The 21,385-nt window shown below is 35.5% G+C and overlaps 1 protein-coding gene across 5 annotated transcripts in view; it reads right to left on the bottom strand.

The window, feature by feature from the left end:
• The window catches only part of PALLD (palladin, cytoskeletal associated protein), a 192,849-nt gene that overhangs the window by 135,983 nt on the left and 35,481 nt on the right, over nt 1-21,385 (bottom strand). Inside the window, exon 1 of one of the 5 annotated variants that reach the window (XM_039551669.1) lies at nt 11,872-12,160. The exons of the other annotated variants lie outside the window; for them this stretch is intronic. The gene's annotated coding sequence lies outside the window, so the exon portion shown is untranslated. Of the gene's footprint in view, nt 1-11,871; nt 12,161-21,385 lie in introns of those variants that run through there. 5 annotated transcript variants of the gene reach the window in all.

Here is a 21,385-nt window from a genome sequence, read left to right as displayed (position 1 = left end):
CTGATTATAAGGAAGATACATAAATATTTAACATAAAAACAATGAAAAGTATCTAGCAACTTTGTTGTTGATCTGGCTGCAAAGTCTCATCGGTACATTTCTGCCATGTGGCAAAGAAAGCAGGGCAGTGACTCTTGCTGTTGACTGCACTGTGGGGTTGGTGCAAATGATATTTCGCAAATGTATCAATGGTATCCAAATGAGATACCACATTTCAGGTAATCCTGTTTCATCATGCAGATCAAAGACATCTGTGCAGCTGTTTTTATTCAACAAGAACAGCAGGGAGATCATATTTCTTTAACTGGCAAAAAGCAGTCAGTATTAAAGGAGAAATCTGTATGCTTACTTCTCTAACCAGAATGAACAAGTATCTCTTAAAGAAGTTTCTTCTAAAATAATATTGTTTATGTTATAGCCAACCTTCTGAAATACCAGAATGCTGAAATGCATGCTGAATAACTTATTTTTCATTTTTGAAGTCCAAAGCCTAAACCCTACCTCACACCCTGTTTTATCTTTACCCTTTGCCACAAAAGATTTGTCTTTTTCTCCATATCTTTGTCCATTAGCAAAACACAAAGTACTTAATAGTCTTGATCTTAACTATATGTTTTCTGAAGACAAAAGCATTGTACAGGTGTAGGTATAACCCACAGATTTCACATTTTCAGAAACCTTACACAGATCTTTCTTTTCCCTCTTTGGCCACAAGCCTGTGCTATAGAAGTGTCATTTCCAGAAGCTGCAATTTAACTGACAAATAGATGTAAATAGATAATTCAGTTTCTTCTATATTTTTGCAATCATCAGATCAAGAAAGAGAAAAAATTCTGTGCAATTCAAGGACCAGTTATGTATTGTGCACTGCAAACCACCTTTTACAACAGGCATATGGATTATTTGTCACATATACAGCTAGTTGTTCAAAAACAATTCATTTCATAGGGCAACTTCTATAACTAATGAATTTGGACATATATAAATTTAAAAGCTACATGTCCAGGTTCATACATGTAAATAAAAAGCATGAAGTAAAATTCCAAGAATAAATTAAATGCAATTAAAATATGAAGTTTTCAACGCTTCTATTTGTAAGACATTTTCAAGGGCTGTTGGACTCACTAGATAACTGCAGGCTAATTTAGTGAGATTCTTTACATCAGTCATTTTCTTCAGAATATTTGGAAAACTTACTGCATTACAAGTCATTAAGAATATTTCATGTGTCAGTTTTCCTACATGAGCTCTTCTTGGACAATTTATTCACACTTCATTTTCTGGAGCACTATCTTGTACCTGATATCTAAATCTTTATAGAAGAATATTTTATATAATCTGACTAAACCTGAGTTCCTGGCACATGTATGCATACTACCGCCACTTACAACTCAGCCATACATTAGGGATAAATCTCCTAAGAAGGAGTTTTGAGATCCAGTGCAGTCTGGGCCAATATAGCTAGAGCCTCTTTGTGGGTCCCTAAGAAATAACTCTGCTGTCTTCCAGGTTAGCTACACTGAAGAAGGATAAATCAGAAAAACCAAAGAGAAAACTGCTACTCTCCTGAAAATTCAGAATAGACACTTTCTGGGACAGCTGAAGAGTCAAAAGAACTCTTTGCTTCACTCCAATTACAATTCTGTATTTCAGTAATGAACACAATCACTCAACAACTTGGATGGCTGCACTTGACAATATTTAATTTTTTTCAAGCTCTCATTACATGTTGAAACTGAAATAAATTTCCTTCAGAACAAAGCCAATATTGTGTCACAACAAAATACCTTCAACTTCAGGTGGCTAAATTCTCTTCCTTTCTCTGAAAAATTGTTCTCCTCAGCTGTAAAACCCCAACATTTAATTATAAAAGCCTGCAAATATTAGGGGGAAAAAGATATTGCATTGGAAATACCTCCAATTCACAATAACTCAACAGTTTTATACATATATATTCACAATGTATAGTACAATATCTTTTTTTCAATATTATTAAATACAAGATATGGGAAAATAATTGAATAGTTGCAAATTCCCACTTGTTCTTAGTCCCAAATGAAGCCATTTATGTTTGGAAAATGGTTGTTTGCTTCATAAATACAGTAGTAAAACTATCTGTAAACTCTCTGGGTTTCATTAGTTTCAGATGAAAAAAAAAATCATAAACTAAGACCTTCAGGTTCTAAGGAATTAAAACCTGGTCTACAGTTTGTAAAATTAATTAAAATGCACTGAAAAGGAAAATTCTTTAGTCTTCTGACATATCTACAAATGCAAGTCTCTATTATGAGTCAGTAAAAACAAAAGCAAAGCAAAGGAGCAGAACAAAGATACAGAAGAAAAACACTCACATAGTAGTTTGTGATACATTTACCTGTACTTCAGAAGACTTTACACTAAAGTTGGTAGGTGATATGAGCAGGAAGTGACAGAAAGAATAAACTGGAGTAAAAGGTCAACTTAAATTCATTTATAACCTTAACATTCCACATAACTTTCTCATTTTGTATTTTTAGGTTTCATATTTCATGGGAAGCTTTTTTCTTTTGAAATATCTTCTACATTTTGATCTCCGCTGCAATAACTTGCCTCCAATGCCAATAAACCTGGAAGCTGTTTCCATGTGTCAGAGCACAAAGACAGAACAGTTTATAAATGTGATGAATGAGCAAGTACAGTCATAAAAAGTTTGATAATAGCTGGCTCTGCAGTTCTGTGCTCAATATTACTGCAGATGCTTTCATTAATTTTTTAATGTAATTCAAGTTTAAATGATTACCAGATAAAGCCATTCATTTCCCACCCTTTGAGAGTTTTATATTTTCAGAGGATTGTTACAGAACTATGAAACACGTTATACAGCAGAATTCAGCACTGAACACAAGAAAAAACCCAGCACCTGAAACACGCACCTTTTGCATTCAACTAGCTACTGCACAGGAGCTCCTATAGTTTCAGGGCATGAAATGCCAGACACTGAGCAATAATTTCCTTCATTCTGACAGGTAATTAAATTGACTGGTTTTGTACAACTTCCTTCTGGGGCCTGGAACATCTTACCCTGAAGTCAAAGTGTGGTAGACATTATTTGCATTTCAGATTGTTCCACTAATTCATTTGTCAGTAAATCAAGCAGACCCCTTCTGCTTGTGTCTGTAGCTATGCCAGTGAAAAAAATGATTTATCTGCTGCTTTGTTTCATGCAAAGATTATCATCTCTTCCCCAAAAAATCAGAACGTTTGATTTCCAAAGTAGAGATGCTGCTCTGTATTTTTCACCCTATAGCTAAAGGATTTTGCTATGCATGGAAATACACAGATACAAATTTTCTCTCCAAATCTATGAAGCATCCTCAAATATTTGTTTAAACAAAGTTATGGAAAGATATCCCAAACATATTAAAAAGTAGTCCTCAAATGCATCCAGCCCTGTACTGAGAGTACAGTAGTGGTGAATAAAGCATATGAGAGCAGAGTTAAAGTTCAGTGCTTCAGAAAAAACACACATATGGTATTAGAGATAACATTCCTGATTTCATTCGGATTGTTCTCGGTTACAGAGCATGCTGGAAGAGCCCACTAGAGCAGCATACTAGGCCTCCCTCATTTTATTCCACCATTTCCTCCCCCATACATTTTTCCCATTCTGTTAGGTTGGCCATACCCCTATGTGTATTTTCAGTAAGAACATTCACCCTAATTTTCCACAGTGTCTAGTATACGGCACATCTTACTGAATACAAGCATTGGACTACCTGGTAACAAGAGTCTGGACAAAATCTAATAGCACAATGAATTTTCTTGTGTCTGCAGTAGCTGAATAAAAGTGTTTCTCTAAAAAAAAGCTCAATGAATAGATCTTTAAGCACTGAAATAGTAATGGAACATGAGATAATTAGATATGTTTTACTATTGAGAAACTGAGGTTAAGCACTTTGTCCACTGTCACCCAAGAAAGGTAAGAGCCAACGCAGAACTTAATTTCCACTATCTTAACTCGAAGGCCAACTTCTATGTGCTGACCATGTCTCTAAAATAAGAGCAGATTCTGACCTTGCATTACCAGATGTACTGTTAGTCATAAAATTATTCAATCTTTTTGAAAGCAAGCAGATTGCCATGAAGAGATGGATGAGCTGTTATACAGCCCTGCATGCCAATGAAATACTGGAGTTTCATTATTAGGAGTCTGTTTGCCCATTGCAGAAGGATTTTATGCGGCCACCTTCGACGAAGTCTGAAGGCACTCCAGCACCTAAGTGCAGTAAAGAGCTGTAACTTTGTTCACTTAAACTGAAGATACCATCACTTGGCTTATGTAGACCTATGCTTAAATCAACTTACCACTTCTGGTGTTTGATAGGAAATTAAGAAGATCATGGAAGGGAAGGAAAAGAAACAAATTAAAAGCGGTGAAAACAGAGGAGGTTAAAAAGAAAAAAAGGCATTTAATAAGCACATGTGAAATGCTGAACATTTTTCAGACACAAAGAACTGTTGAGGCTTGTAGGATTAACATGATTCCTTGTCTAGCTGAAATGGAATGAATGCATAGTGCCTATAACTGAAATGCTGCTCTTAGCTATCCCTTATACTCCTTTGGCCAGAAATAGATTTTCAAATAGCATGCTGTCATTATTTTGCCTTCATGGGGAGGGGTACCTGTTACAGAATTGCCAGGCATAATCTTCCAGTGAAGAAACATTTTTAACTTTGAGGGAAGGATTGTAAAGAGTTAAAAGTAAGGAAAAAGATGTAAAGTCATAAGAATGAAATTGCATTTATGCAATTTGAATTCTACATATAAGGTAGATTGCATTTAATATGATTGTGGTGAATTAGTGGCAACTCAAGGCTGACAACACACATTTCAGATGAAGAAGTATTACTTCTTCTCAAAACCATAATACTTAGAAAGAAGATGAAAACTATGTGAGACCAACCACCCTAGTCCACAGAAAATAAACCAACAATATTAAATTATGAAACCTTAATAACTTGCAAATCAACAATAAGTAAAAGGAAACCTCCATTCAGGATGTATAATCTTGTTCATCCTGAACACATGGAAGTGGTAACCGTGGAACTTGTTGGTTTACCTTGAAAACTGGCAAACATCTTGCTGGAGTCAGGAAAGGTAGAAAGCTGTTACATCAACTGTGACATATATTGCCATCACTGTGCTTTTTATAGGCACAACTAAATGATGCCTATAGAAGACAGTTATCTACATGATAGTAGCTGAATAGATAAACTTTTAATTGGCACCTGCAACATTAGCTGAACTAGACCAAACTAAATGCAAAATGAAACCCTACATAGCCAACACAAAACGATTCCAGTTTTATATGGTTACTATTCCTACTATCATCTCCCTTTTTCTTACATCTCAATTATTTCCAAGCTAAAGACACTCAATATAAATTAGTTGAGCAGAAGCTAAAATACTTGATTCATTTGGGTCAGGTCAGCAACTTAGTAACTGACAACAAAGCAAGAAAGCTGTCAGCAGTTTTGTCAGTGTCTTGCATAAAGTATGACAGCAGTCAAATTTACTCAGTGAGACTCAGCCTGCAGAGATTGGCATCATTCTGCAGGGTGCCACAGGATGTAGAGAACAAGCACCTCAGTCCTGCACTGACCATGCAGTTTTCAATACTGGCAACAGGTCTTGGAAGGCTGGGATGTCAGTGGAGGAAACTGTCAACATCAAAGGATTCAAGATTAGGACGTCCTATATTCACAGACATTTGCAACAGTTGTGTTTATTTCATGTATTTACAGATAGAAAAAATCACCATTTATAACTAGTTAGTTTCTAAGCCTACTGGTCTGTATGAAACTGGAAGCTTTCTGAATTAATTTCCAACATTAACTCGTAAAACAATACTGATAATGCCTGTTCTGATCGATAATGTAATATTATCAAAGATACTTTTCGCAGTTACTAGTGGAAAAAAAAAAGCCTTGATCTCAATGTAATAGCTGTCATATTTACAAGTAACTGTACTTTTCTGTGGCATGCTATTTTCTTATATCCTACCTCAGAGGCAAATACAATCACAGATATAGCAAAAAGTTACCCATTAAAGGAGGTAAAATAAGATTCAAGACTTTGGTCTCCTGGATAACATCTGTGGTGTCCTAGGACAGATTACAATGTGCTGTGTGAAAGGGTCTAGTTGAAGCAGCAGATAAAAGGAAGGAAAGGGTGGGGAAGGAAAACTTATGCCACCTTTTCCTCAGCATCCTTCACACAGCACCCCTTTACTGAAATTACATTCCATAGGCAAAATCTGACTGATTTGCTTCGTTTACACAATTAGATACCTGGCATTAGGGTTAACTGCTGCATTACTGTGCATTTTACACCCACAAACAATCTTCCTTAGGGGAGGATTACATTTGCTTCCTAAGCCAGGTCTGAGGACTAGCCACGACCTTTCTCTAAAACTAACTTACGCTATCTTTTCAGGTATCAGTTGAAGTGTCTTTACACACCTCACTAGCTGCAAGATACAGCACAGCTCTCACTTCACTCCTTAGTTTCAGCTTTATCAGGAAAGCTTACCTCCATGTTTGACAGCTGTCAATATGGTATGATCCAAAAGCATGCATGTACCCATGCTTTATGCTTTGGTGACTGTTCGCAGAATTATGACTAGTGCCTGCTTGCTCCAAACATTCATTTCAAGATTATTTTCAAATTTTCAAGATTCTTCCTACCTACTGACATACACTGGCCTAGCCAGCCATGCCCCAAAGAATACCATGTGTATTTCTCACAATCATTATGAAACCTGAAAAATGAAACAATACCAAGAGCAGGTTTTAGTGGAAAATCAAAAATTCCCTAGGAATCCAGCAACTCAAGACTGCTTTAAGGTCTACTCCTCTTTGCAATGACTAGAGTTTATATATCCTTGCTATGACACCTGTAAATCCTGGAACTCCTTGATCCTTATTTCCTTCTCCAGTGTGCCTCTCTCCACTGTTTGAAAAACTGACTAAAGAGAGGGTGTCTGTTTTACGTATGCACAGTGCAATGTAGATTGCACCAGCATTACAGTCAGAAAAAAAAATTAAGTAGTCACTGTTTAGGAAGAATGACAACTTTCAATCTAGTACACAGTTATATGTATATACCCTATAAAAGCTGGCCTAAAGACGTCTCAAAGAACAGGATATTCTGGTATATATGTGAAGACACAGAAATATTCCCACCTATACAACACAGCAGAATCTTGTCACCTTTGCTTCACTTGATCTTTGTAAAGCACTGAGGGGCTCTGGAATTCGTCAAGGACTTCAGGCACAAGGTACGTCTTTTACGATGGGGCATCATAAAGGCCATGCTTTCTTTTATACTTGTAGGAAAACTGTACTGTTTTATCCACAGTACAATTAGGATTGTCCAGTATAAAACCAATTCCAGTTGATTCTACATATTTTATATGTAGTCTGCAGTAAAACTGAACACTGACACAACACATTAACATACCACAGGCAGGAATGTCAAGGCACTGTAGTATACATTTTGACCTCTGATTAATTCTCACAGCAGTTATTCAGAAATAATATAGCTTTCCCACCTGCATTATGCACTTGAAAGTTACAAAAATCTGCAAATAACTTTTAAATGTTTACATCACAGTTTATGTGAGGCAGAAATTAACTAACAGTGATTCATGAACTCTGGTTAATGTTTGGGGTTTTTTTTGGTTTTTTTTTTTTAAGTTTTCAGCCTTTTTTTAAAGTTAAGAACAAAGTTCATACATGGTCTGTAAATTACAGGGAGACATAATGTTAAGCAAGAAACTAGTTGAACTAGTTGAAAGGGACGTACACAGCTACATGACTGACATTTTCTTTTTTTTTCCCCATTATCCCCTAGCTAACTTTACCATCCTAATCCTTAAAGATAGCAAAAACTCGTAACTGTTGTTTATTGGCTTTCCTGTTGTAGAATACTACTTATGTAATATTTCTATGTAAATTACAGTGAATTATTGTAGGAACTGCCTTTCATCATTATTTCATCTTACAACCAGAGGCAAGAATAAACAGTGTTTTTCAATGCTCAAAACTTTTGATCTGCATTGCATGTTTGAAACACCTTGGACTTTTTTACCCATTTCAAAAGTATCCATGTAAAATAACATTCATCATCTAATACTCTCATTTGAGGGAAATCTGGATGAAAGTTTTGTATCAAAGCTATGCACCAGTTTATGGGAGAAATGTTATAATTGAAAAGAAAGAATTGAGAGCACTGAGGAGAGAACAAGACTTTATTAAGAGTATTTCAGAATAAAGAATATGCATAAAAAGAATATAGATTATTACAACTTCATCCTTCACAGTAGGGATTTACTATATGTAGATAGTTACAATAAGTTAAAAAGAGTTTAGTTACATAAAGTTTTCAATCCTCTTAAGAGCAGCTCAAAATGCTGAGGGCAAGCAGTTAAATTATATGCAATAAAAAAAGGCCTTTCCTTTTTACTTTTGATATTTTCCATAATATATTTGGAGTGGAACATATTTACCATGATTTATGACAGGGAGATCTTCCCTTATCTCTATCCTTCTCACTCTCAAATCAGGTCACCAATTACCCTGTAATGGTCAGAAGAATTCCTGAGATACATTTGCTCTCTTTTAAGAGAAGCACGTTTGTATCCCATGCAAAATATCCAAAAAAGCTATTTTTCATTTATTCAAAGGAACACTAAAAACTATTTGTTTTAACCCTGACCTTACCATTAAATGCTATGACCCAAACTCTCAGCCTCTAGGCAATTAAAAAAAATAAATCGTTTGAGTACATCCAGCCAATGATTTCCATGTTAAAAAAAAAAGTCTAAGTTGGAGCCATGTGGTCTCAATCAGGCAGTAAAAACTCTCTCTATTTTCTTAAATGCACAACTGCAGTATGCCCATAACCTTTCTTTTAAATCATCTTAACCAGATCTGAATCACTCTCACCACAAATGATTCGGTGGCCCTGGAATGTGCTAGGGTAGACAGAGTTGCTCTGCAATGAACACTGAGATATTTCCCACTTTCCTGGTGTTAAGAGAATAGTCTGCAGGAAAAAAAAAAAGTTTTCTAAAAGGTTAAAGCCAAGACAGAAAGTGACATCATAGTTCAATCATTCAAGAAAAAGAGAAAAAAATGCATCTACTGCCTAATAAATCAGTGTTGTGTGCCACAAAGCACAGTGAGCCAAACACAGCCAAAGAACAGCTTTTCTTGCTGAGGCAGGGATACCACAAGCAGCTGGCAGATGCATATGTAATTGTATTCACAGAGCCACTAAATCCATTAAGCTGGCCAGAGTAGGAAAAGCTGATCAATTAAAAAAGCAGAATATACACCATTTCAGCAACAATCTGTGCAGCCTCTTACACCACCTTACAGCATTTCTTACCATCGGCTACCACAATTTTTTGCAGTTTAATATATGGCACTTTCTTAAAAGCTTATAGGCAGATCAGTTAGGATCAAAAAACGTTTTGAGGTATCTGCATTACCTGAATGTATGCTGCTAGCCTTCTTCACCAGTCCCCTTGAGCAAATAGAAAGGACAGGCACAAAAACACCTTAGCTTCCTCAGCACATCTCAGAAGGAGTTCCAAAATATTACTTACATCTAAAGTTATAAGAGAGGAAAGGGAATGTAGGTCCTTGGGGGCTCCTAAAAGTCACGTTTAAATAGCAAATGAGCAAGCTTTGCTTAAATAACTGTAAGATTCTTAAATGCCATTTCCTCTTTAAAACTGTGTCTGGAGCCTGAAAGATTTCTTTCAGTCTTAATCACCTCAAAAAACAATTTAAACATGTGGCCAAAGTGATGTGCATTTAAAACAGGAATAGACCAGAGCCAAGACATTTGGATCCAGTTATTAACCTTCTTATACTTCATGGATGTAGGAATCCAGGGATTTTGGTACAGGCCCATCTCTGAACTCAACACTCATTGCCAAACCTCACAGTCAATAGAAAATATGCTTTAACATATCAAAGCAGGAAAAACAGCATAAAGATGTCAGATTTTTCCACCACATCAATGAGAAAAAATGTCATTATAGCACCCATGTAAATTGTGAAACTGAAAGCAGCTGCTGAGGCAACCTGACATGGTGCCATTGGTAGAGGGGGTCCAACTCAGGAAAACAATATTCCATTTTTAGCTCTGAAAAAGAATCTTTGCTAGTTCTAGTCTGCGTTTCCTGTTCAGTGAATAACTTGCCATAAATAGAGCTAGTAACTACTATAGAAAGAAATGCCTTAGTACCTGGCAAGCAAAGTGTAGTAAACATCCCCAACATCCTAACTAACTGCACACCGTGCCGCTGAGCACCGTTTCACAGTCAATCCATAGAAACATAAGTTAGCAGATCATTTTTAACAGTTACCACACCAAGCTGAGTATTTTCCCAAATGAAGGGTGAAAATCAGAATGACAAAGCTTTGGTTTTGAGGTTCTAAATCAGAAAAAGCAAACAGACCTTAAACAGTTAATTGACTGTGACTGCTATACTTTGCACAATCCCACATTTGCTCATTCAGCATATTTTTCATGTGACTAGATTCACCTTCACAAATACTTGATCACCAGCAGTTAATAACTGGGTAGAGGGAAGGGAACGCTCTCTCTGTCAACAAAAAATATTTGAATAACTGCTTGAGGTAGCTGGTGGAGCCAGAGTTAAGGGAAGGGAAAGGAATTTTTTTCCCCTTTTCAGGTCTATTGTCCCAGTAAGGTTTTCTTCGTCTTTTTGTTTTGAAAGTACATAAGTACATTCAGTCACCTGGTCTTTCCCCCTTTGTCAAATTTATTATACGGTTGACCATCTGGATTTCAAACGTTTCTTATTTATTACTTTATTAAGATAACCCACATAGCAAGACATAATAGCATGCTGATAGCAGGGCTTTATCAGTACTTTTAAAACAAATGGGTCCCTGCAGTGAACTTCCTTTGACAGCTAGATGGCATTTCTGAAAGCAAAGCATTTGAATTAACCTGCCTCTGTTCTGAGCAATATAAAACTTTTCCTAAAGACAATACTGCGAGATAAAAAGTTCTTTGTAACAAAGCAAACCATTTTGCTAGTAAAACTTAAAAGGCAGCAGTCGTAACACTTTGAAAAAGCAAGAACAGCTAAATCATTTTACATACTGGAAAAAAGTCTCTTTTTGCAACTCCTGTCCTCTCGCAGAGTCATTTATTCAAGCCTACACTCTTTTACACTGTACATTAGCTTTCACTTGCATGCCCTGTAACAGCAGACTCTCAAAGCTTTTTGTTTCTACAAAGAGATTCACTTTGCTCCTAGTAGCGGGGAAAGGAAGGGGGAGGGGGTGCGCTCTGAATGAATGCCAGTCATTTAAAACAAACTTATTTTGGGTGCCTATAAACTAGTCTTGGGAAGCATCTCATCCCTTTACACTCCCCATCTTCCTGACCTTTAGTTCTACTCATATCCTCTGTGATGGAATACCTTTACTTCCCAGGTTCAACTCTTGCACTTAAATGAGTTATTCTGTCAGTTAAAGTTACTCTGTACTACACATGGTTCAAAACAAAACAGGTTTTCAGAAAACCTAATAATAAAGCCATTTTGGAAAGCTTTCCAAAATTGTACAGACACTTAGGAATTTTGTTAAAATAGATACATTCTTATAAAGCTTTTTGGAAAGGGAGAAATGAGGAACATTTTAATGCTAGGCACTGTTCCAAGACCACTATAACAGCACACACTGTATGATTCACTCACGTACTTTCCCCCCTCTCCTATTGTAGTAAGCTAAAGCACCTTGTAGCTCCCTGCACCTTTATACACATTTAATGTTGGCACTTACCGTTGTGGCACAGGGGGACCCACCCCCGCCAAGAGGCTGAGAGCTGATGGTCCCTGGGTCCTTTATTTCTTGACTAGCCCCGGCTCTTAGCTTTGCTGCTCTAAATTCAGCCTAGTCCGCAGAGGAGCACAGAAAAATTTAATAGATGGCTGAGCTGCCAAATTCCAACCACCACGACCGGCAATGAAGACGTTCTCCCTAGTTCTGACTGAGTCCAAAGAACAAAGCCTGCTGGCAATGAGGAAGCGGAGTTTAAGTCCTCTGGCTGCAGTCCAACTGTTGCTCTTGCTGTTGCTGCAGAGTACGTGAGAGTGTTTGCATGAGCTTGTAACGCATGTAAGAGATGGGGGCTGGGGGAAAGGAGGGTGTGTGTAAGGGGAGGAATGCTAGTCATATCCAAAAATAACATGAAGGAAGTCAAGTAGTGATCTGTCTCCCCTCATTCTCTCTCTTATCACATGTACTGAGAGTGTCTCTACCCTAAGATTCTGATCGCAAGAGTAGGTAGAGAAAAAATTCCATTGTCACTTGCAGCTCATATGATTGTGCTTTTAAATTTTACCTGAGGGGCTGTACACTTAGAAGAACACGTCACGAAATGCATGATTTAGTAGCAATCTACTTGATGATACTGCAGGCAGCATGTATTTCACACTGTGTGCATTTGTTTGCAAATTGGAGAGAAAAACCAGAAACTACTAACGTAGTTTACCACACACCAGAAAAAAGTCTCATGTTTGCCTGTCCAGAAGTTCCTAAATTCCAGTCCTAGGTATTTCCAGATACTGCTTAGTGTTGATTTCCAAAATAGAAAATGTTGGAAATTTACAATATAATGCAGGAATGGGGATATAAAAATCTTTATATAGTTTAAATTTCCTCTGGTTTTTTAGAATTATTTTAAACAAATTCCACATACAGAAGAGTATTGTGTCAAAAAGAAAATCAACATCTATGAGACAACACAAACGAGAAAACCCCACCCTAAAAAAAAAAAAAAATCCTTCCTGAATAATCAGAAAGCTAGAATATAACTATTTATTTTCTTTTCTTGTTCTGTTAAAAGCCTTAGAATATTGATTTCAATAATTGCGGGTTTTTAAAAAGCTTTAAAAACGTCATTAACAAATGAAAAACAAATTTAAGAAAAAATAATAACCCATCAATCACACAATCTTCTGAGTTAGAAGGGACCCATAAGGATCATCAAGTTCAACTATTAAGTGAATGGCCCATAGAGGGATTGAGTCCACAACCTTGGCGTCATTAGCACCATGCTCTGACCAATTGAGCTCATCTCATGATAGCCCCAATATTATTTTCAGTACTTATATTTAACCTGGTTTCTGTCAAATCAAATTGAGGACCTCTAAAACTTCTTATAAACCCAGGAACAGTCTCTATGATTAGTTAACATTTCTGAAGAATCTTTACTCAATCTAGTAGAACTTCAGTCTCAATGAAATCTCTTCAAAATAATGTAAGATAACATAATGCAAGTTGTACTTTAATTGTGATACTCTCCATGAAGCATTTAATTAAGTTTTAATTTAAACATTACAATATAAAGAAAGGTCAAAGCAATTTTGGATTTAATTTAATCTCATGCAGATCAGTTTAGCCAATGTTTTTGAGGTGTTTGATGTGGTATTTAAGAAAAGCAAAGCTGGTCAACTTCAACAATGAATAGTTTTGAAATACCAATTTTCACAACAGAAATAAAAGTGGGAAGGAAGGCAGAAACCAGTTAGAAAATAGACTTCAGTGTGCTGGTTTCAACAATGACAGCATAAACCAGGCACCTGCTTACATAAGACTTTGTTCCTCAAGATGGGAGACAGGGTAGCTCAGACCTAGTGATTTCCATATCCAGGCTCAGTACTTCTGGACCTACCCTTGTTTTATCTTTTAGTAAAAATAATGAAGCTTTGTATAGGAGCTTAGGTTTTATAGAACAGATATAATACATTTCCCTTCATTCCCATTACATTAAAGAAATTACAGTGCTTTTCCAAAGCTACTAGCAGAAAAATTTTTATGATAAATTTTAAAACTACAAATACACTCTGTGTTGAAGGTAAATCTCAGAAGCCTATAGAAACCATCTGGAATGTAAGGAAGTGATGATGATTTAAGTTTGCCTTCCTGCATATTCACTAGAGACTGAATTTCAATATATTATACGGCCATAAAAGTTACAGTAAATCCAAGTTCTGTATCAGGAAGTTCAGAGTCCTACTGTGCGATGTATTTTTCTGTGGGTACCTGGTAGCATTACAAAGCTTGGCTTCCTTTATTGTCTTGAAGTTTGCCAGCCAAAATTTAACCTGACAAATTTCACACGTAAGTAAAATCAAAAACAGATAAGATTACCTGAGGCCTTTTAGTCAACACCTCATCCTATCTTGAACATCAGCTGCATTGAATTTGCTGAATTGGCTAATTACAGCTCTAACCTGAAAAACATACTCTTGAAGTAGACAACAATAAGCCCACATTTAGTTTGCTATGCAATCCAGTCTTCAGACAAGAGAGATTAATCCAAAACCCAGTTTTAGTCCAGACATTTGAATTTGTTTTGCTATTACGGAAAAGCACAGGCCTGAAGAATATGAATTCAGCAAAATTATACAACATAAAGACAAAAAAAGCAAGCAAACAAAATAGCAGTAGGGAGCTGTCACCTCCTTTTCCTCTGTCTGTTGTCATAACCAGACTCAAAGCTGTTTTCAGGAGAATGTGAATCCAGTCAACCCAAAATTCCAATATTATATGATAAATTAAGGCTGAGTATTTCAGTAGCTGATACCCCACAATGTCTATCTATCAAAAAAATCATTACTAGCACAGATCGTACATTCTTGTTATTCTCCGATGTCTACATAGATGAAAGACATGCAACACATAAAAACCCCCAAACCCTGGATTCATTTGTTATTGGGTAACTAGTGAGCTAGAAGATTGAATTATTTGGGGGTACAGTTGCATAGACTATTACAACACTAATATTGTTGTTATTTAACTCAAATATAAGTTATTTAACTCAATCCTATGACATTTAGGAAACTTACAATAACTGTATATTTGCTAATTTGCAGCTGATCTGCTCCTAGTAACGCCTTATTTTCTGCCTGAAAACAATTTAACTGCAAGCTTCAAATTCTGATGAAGACCTACCAGAATTCAGCTTGTTTTCCAACTGTTCTCATTTCTAGTCAAACAAGGAAGGAAAAAGAAAATATACCCATTACAAATGTCATTCTTGTTACATACAGAAATGAGACACTTTGTGTTAGTAATGCTTTGACTGGTAAGATATAACCATCATAAATTGAGTGGTGCTCAGACCAGATACTTATAGTAATTTTTGAAGCATTAGATAAATGCATTGAAAATTATCATCAGCAAAAAATAGCACAGATTTAAGAGTCTTTAAGGGTGATCACTGTGTTCTAAGTAAAGTATGAATTGACTGCTGGCAGTAACTTTTAAAAATCAAGATTTTCTCATATACTATAAGGGAAGACCCATTCAGAAAGATGATGGCAGATCCTCCTGGACTATTTGCATCAAGAAGCCATCATATTTTATTTTTTTGGTCTCCCAAGAATAATAGTAAAATACAATAATAGCCATGTCTTAAGAGGAAAGAACAAATTTTACTCTCTTCTTTTGGGCCCTTACTAGACACAAGCTCTGATAAGTAGGGCAATTTAACAGCTTCAGTATTCTGTACCCACAAATAAATGTGTTTCCAATATAGCCTATGCAAATTTGGCATTCAGCAGTAAAGATCACACCCTGTTTGGATGTGGGGAGCACTTGCAAGACAAAGGCTATAATCTAATAAAAGAGACAAGGGTGGTGAAAAATGCAAAAAGATAGACGACTGAGGACAGACAGTCTGTATTTTCCTAATTTCAAACATTTTCCTAATTTCAAACATTTTCCTGATTTCAAACATTTTCCTTTTGGTATCTACGTACCTAAATTGTTTAAATGATGACTCATGCTGAATTTATCTTTGATCATAAAACATTTAAAGGTTTTGCTTTTTCTATCCATACCCTCTTTTCATTGCTTCTGTGGCTACTGACCCAAAGCCTGCTTTTTCATTATCTTCTTTGCTCTCTCCACTGCTCCTAAAGACTTGTGTTCTTTTAAAAAGTGAAAGTGGTTTTGTGGCATAGGTTTATGGAGGAACAGTTTCTCTGTAAAGATAATGTGTGAAGTATTTGCATGTTCTGAAATTGTTTAATGTTGAAATTTCGTTCTCTAAAATGAGAAAGGCCTAAAGAGCATTTAGACTTTTCTGAAAGTTAGACTTAAACTGTGTATTTTCAAAGTCTTTTTTTGTCTCAGTGATATAACTTAGGTTAGTTTTTATTTAAGATAAATATAACTTCCCTCCTTCCCCAGTTTTTTTCAATAAGCCTTCACAGAAAATATGATTTAAACTAGAGAAAAATAAGATTTTCATAATGCTTTCCTTGCACGAATATTTTCTTATTTTAAAGACAAAAGAATATACATAATACTGTCTTTGGGTTCTCCAGTGTTTCTATTTATAAACATTGATAATTCACTTAGAAGCAGTAGAGATGCAGAAGAACAAGGTATTAGAAGCAACTGCATAAGCTATGTATAAAAAGGCATGTATTCAGGTAGCTCAGAATAAGTTAATTAATGAGATTTCTTCCACACAATCCAAGGTCAGAATTAACAGCATACCTAAACTGAAGTTTTAAAAAAATCACAAGCTTTTCAAATTCAATAACTATTAAAATGAATGGTACCTATAAGCAAAATGCTCTCAAACTTCTTATCTATACCATACTAACAGTATATTATCACACAAGTTTGGTTTTCCAAATGTTCTATAGTTGCATCATAACATAAACTGATAGAAATACATATTTGCTACAATTACACAAATAAAAATCCTCCTCATCTGTACTTAGGCCTGAATGTCAGTCAAATAACGTGAAGGATATTTCAGAGCAAGAGAAGAATCTAGGAATCTGTCATTTAAACGACAACAGGAATTCCCCAAAGATCACAATGCACAAGAACTGTTTTATTAACCATTAACTATTACTTGCCAAATCAGAAGCTGTACCTGATTTCAATGGAAATTTGTTTACATTTAAAAGGGATATATGCAGGCATCCCAAGCCCAAACAAGTCAAATGGCTGAAGTATTTGTTCACAGCACTATCCACTTCTTTTCTTTGTTTATGGAATCCATTATAATCTCTGGATAAGTATATAATAATTAATCCTGAAATAGATTCCATTTTAATTGCTTAGTGATTAAATGTACTAGTATCTTAAAAGGATGCATGGACTAGGATAATGGTAGGGTGGAGATGAGGGAACCAAACAGTTCCAAAACTCAAGTCATCTACTATGATTCCTAGAATTGGGATATTCTGCTTCTGAGGTTATTGCTCATAGGAATTATTATTTTAATTGCTAACTAGTCTGAGAATCTTATGCCTTCTCTGATGCATCTATTTATCTGCAGTTTTAGTTCACCTTCATTCTTATGTTGAGAGAAAATACAAACCTACAGTGTGGAAATGGGTAATGATTCTCCATTACATTCCGTCAGAAAGTAAAAAACCAAATACATCTCTCTGGATAGGGATCATACTCTCACTCAGAATAGAAGATTTTCACAGATAAGTGAACACTTTAAAAAATGTTAAAGAAAATTACACTCCTCATTTCATAAGAAATTATAAATCCAGTACAGAGATAGAAAAAGGTGTCAGCTTTAGTTGTAAAGAATAAGGAGCTACACCTAAAAATTTTTTCAAATCTTGCAATATAATTTGCAGTGTGAATGCTCCCAAGTTCTGCCCCTATTCTATTCCTTCCCCCCCCCCCTTAATTTTATTTTCTGCCATTATCTGCTACTATTTACTAATGAAAATCTAGGAAGAATAATAGAAAAAAAGTACTGCTTGAACAGAGTGTAGAAAATCCATTGTCACATTACTAAAGAAACTAGAACCACAGGCATTTTGCAGTCTTTCTTTCCAAGCTGACAAGGCAAATGGTTGGGACAACTGACCAGACTTCAGGAAACACCAATGCAACTCTTGTGTTCTGCAGAAACTGAGCAACTGCTATTAGTTTTCAAAACAAGGCTTCCAACATTACGAGTACATCCTTCCCTATGCAAACTGATGTCAGCAGATAATGCTGATGCCACCTGACCACCAAATCCATTTTAGCTAAGAAACAAAAAGTCAGAGTAAGAAGAAGCTCATAAAAAATTTGAGTTTAAACTGAGAGAAGGTGTTTTCCTTAAAGTAACAAAATGATCACTAAATACTCTACAATATTCTCTTTCACCCCCCCTTCTTTTATTTGCAATTCTAAGAATCTTTGAAGAACAGTCTGTGAAGGAAAACTATTTATATTAGTTCTTAGCTTAGTTTCTGGGTTTTTAATGTGTTTTTTGTTTGTTTGTTTTTAATACGAGCAATGCCAAAATTATTATCTTATGCTCTAGTAACTGTCAGGAGTTAAATAATAAAATGTAGCAACACAGCAAGAGGTTTGTGGGGACCAAACCCTTCCACCCACCACATACCTCATATTCTGAAGGTGGAATTTTTTGTTTGCTGGTTTATTTTTAAAATCACAGTTCTTTTCAAAAATATAGGAAATATTTTATCCCATTCTAGTCAGTCCTTCAAAGAATATATTTCTGCAGCCTCTATTAGTGAAAGAAGTATTAAATGAAACAATCCAGCAACTGCTGCATTTCCATTTAAATAAAAGTATATTTAACATTGAAACAACAAGCATTTAGTAAAAAATAGAATTAAATAAAGTGTAGCTGAAGCAGGAAAGGAACCCCCCTATTTTTTCTCGTGTCCTAAAGGTTCAGTTCTTGGACTGTGATCAAGGCTTTAACTGACAACAAGGCATCTGCCATTCCTAGAAAGTCACATAACACCTATTAAAAAGTAAGTTGCATTATTTACCACAAACCCATGTGAAATTATTACCATCCTGCCCTTCTCACTATAAAATAATAAATCATTCTATTCTCAGCAAACAGCATGTTGAGAACCAGCAACCACAAAGCTTTTAAATGGGAAGAACAACCTACTTTTAAAGAAACACAGTGATTAGCTTAAGCCAGGTGAAAAATGCTGCATTTTTTCAAGATGCGTTTACTAAGCAGTAGAAGCATTTAACAGATTTGATGGTTAGCCAGCATTTATAAATTGCAATAAATAAAGCAGATAAATTGAAGAAACAAACCCCTTTATTGGGTTCTGATGTTAAATTATCAGTACTCGAGGAGTTCTTATAGCTGCAATACTGAGACTTAGATTTCAAAAAACCCAATGATTCTTGGGTTTACTATTAACAGAAGACATAAATTGTTTGTACAAATGAGAGGAATCTAGGTAAGCCAAAAACCCATGACAAACTGCTATGGGAAAAGCAGCATACATTTCTACTTACGTAAAAAGAGAACTATCCCTATTGGTGTTTTCTTTTAAAAGCAAGTTACAAAGGTGGCCACAATTTTTCCTTCTGACACTTTTATAACATTACATTTTGAGAGATATTATATTAAAAAGTTATATTTCCCTTGAAGGTTAGAATATTTTCCATATCAAAAAACCAAAAAAACCAGAAATTACATTTGCGTATAGAAAATAACCACTAGAAATAACTTAGGAATTAACATTTGGCATAAAGGAAGCATTGATATCAGCAGAAAATGAAATTAAAAGTAAATTTAAATAATCTGTCAAAAGTATACCTTATTCATAAAAAAAATTTAAAAATAAAATCTCATTCTTTGCATATTCACTTTGGAGTTGATGCATATTTTTTTTTTTAAACAAACTATGTAATGTCTCAAAGGGTGATTTCCAGAATAGATATTTTGGCACAAACACTGACGATTAGGTTGGGTGGGGGAAAAACCTCCCAATAGATCACCTAGCAGAGACTGCTGACTGGATCATAGGGGGTCCCAGTTCATGCATCACCTGAACAGACCTCACTTGAACATCAATCAATACTTTTTATATAGATTCAAACTTGGTTTGGCTGTTTGGATAGCTGTGGAGTGAAAGCTGAGTTTTACCAGGCTGCTTGCTTCACCTACTTCTGGTACAAATCCCCTTTCATGATTTGAAAAAATCTTAAAAATGCTATTCAAATGGATTAACCATGCAGCAGTAATTCTTCAAAAGTAACTTGAGGTTAACCACATATTTCTGTTCCTAAGTTCAGAGGAAAATGAGTTCAGGAAATGAACTCATTAGGTAAATTAAAAAATAAAATTAAAATCCCCCAGAAAAATCATGCTGAACACATGATGCTGTTTCCCTCCTAATGCATTGGTTAAATATTGAAGAAAAGGATTTTTGGTACACGAATGCTGATACCTGGATGTGATAGTGTTTTTAGCCAATAGTAGCCAAAGCTGTACTCAAGAGGCTTTTTTTTTTGCTATCTTTAATGGCATTTTAAAATAAAGGTTTTATTCTGTAGTCCCTCAGGTATTTTATGTTAGCAATACCCAGGAGGTTCTGCTCATTAAAATTGTATTTTTAAAATATTTAAAATATTCAGCTGTTTTGGGAAATCAGACTATTTCTTAAATCACTCTGGTTTGAGATTTTTTCTTTTCAGACCCCCCAAATATGAAGTTTGTACCCCTTTGCAGTAGGCAACATTACCAGGGAGTTTGGGTCAATTTAAGGAGTGATTTCTTACCTCTATCCAATCAACATAATGCATACAAATTTTTAATTTTACAAGCAATAAAACTCAGGCTACACTTCACAATTCACATTTTAACCACCTTAATACATTACTATGTGACACAAATCCATTTCTCTTCCTCACAAGAGCATCAATGTCAACCCTCAAACCTGTACCTTGCAGTGCCTTCTAAGCCCCTTGGCAATCAAAAATTCTGTGCTGTGTTGACATTGATACTTCTAGTCTGGGATGTACAAGCTGACTCAACAGGCAGCTGGGCAAACAAAATAGTAATTCCACATAATGATTTGCACCAATAAGAAAGCCTTTCTGGTTTCTTATTTTAAGAAAAACCTTTGTTAAAGGTTTCTTTTAACAAGGTGTTCTTTTAACAAGAACAACAAAAAAAAATCGGTAAAAAAGGAACACTGCCACAAACAAAATCAATCAAACAGGAACAGTGACTAGTCTTTGTTATAGATTTTATATCTTTAAGAGGTACATTTTCCTAACTTCATTCCATGTAAAATATCACTATGGAAAAGCTGACTTTGCTTTTGCACAGAAGGAAGTTTTGCACAGAAGGAAGTTTCAGGATTCCTGGAAAAGATTAGGTGAAATTGTAATATACATGTGTTTGGCCAATTCATGTACATGGTGCATCAGAAGAGCTTTTTGAATGGAAGCTTTTAAAGGTGAGGACAGTCTGATCCACAAAAGGTCACTTCTCATAGATCAGTCATAGCCATAGTAATGGTTAAGCAAG

The sequence above is a fragment of the Corvus cornix genome, chromosome 4 (genome assembly GCF_000738735.6).
Source record: "Corvus cornix cornix isolate S_Up_H32 chromosome 4, ASM73873v5, whole genome shotgun sequence".
Taxonomy (NCBI): Eukaryota; Metazoa; Chordata; class Aves; order Passeriformes; family Corvidae; genus Corvus; species Corvus cornix.
Note: the sequence above shows the minus strand (reverse complement) of the source record. Positions and strands in the feature narration are given on the sequence as shown.